At 55.3% G+C, this 367-nt stretch overlaps 2 protein-coding genes across 2 annotated transcripts in view; both read right to left on the bottom strand.

Moving 5' to 3' along the window:
• Positions 1-367, bottom strand: part of HSP90AB1 (heat shock protein 90 alpha family class B member 1) — a 26,329-nt gene that overhangs the window by 23,502 nt on the left and 2,460 nt on the right. The window lies entirely within an intron of this gene.
• Positions 1-367, bottom strand: part of SLC29A1 (solute carrier family 29 member 1 (Augustine blood group)) — a 16,216-nt gene that overhangs the window by 14,654 nt on the left and 1,195 nt on the right. The gene's annotated exons all lie outside the window — the stretch shown is intronic.

Below are 367 nucleotides of genomic sequence, written 5' to 3'. Positions count from 1 at the left end.
CCAGAGAACAACCACTCCCCAACAAAGCCACAACCCAGACCTGCTTCTCAGCATGCTGGAGAAGGAGGCCTGTTTTTTCCAGGGCTAGGTTTGAGCCCCATTTGTTGGAAATTTAGAAAAATAAAGAGCCTTTCTCCCAAGGGTGGAGGGAGGGATTTGCTCAGGGCGTCACTGAATGCAGCTGCAGAAACCTCCAAAACCAGGCAGAAACCACCTCCAGGACCTGGATGGTGCCTCCAGGCAGCTCTCAGCACCTCCAGGGACTGCCTGGAGGTGAAGGGGAAGGGGGAATGACCTACTATGGGCAGGCACAGAAGCTGACACCAAGCTCGTGCCACCTGGCCATGGCTTCCCATGGGACAGCTAT

Source organism: Egretta garzetta, unplaced genomic scaffold, assembly GCF_000687185.1.
Source record: "Egretta garzetta isolate BGI_Z169 unplaced genomic scaffold, ASM68718v1 scaffold729, whole genome shotgun sequence".
In the NCBI taxonomy this organism is placed as follows: Eukaryota; Metazoa; Chordata; class Aves; order Pelecaniformes; family Ardeidae; genus Egretta; species Egretta garzetta.
Note: the sequence above shows the minus strand (reverse complement) of the source record. Positions and strands in the feature narration are given on the sequence as shown.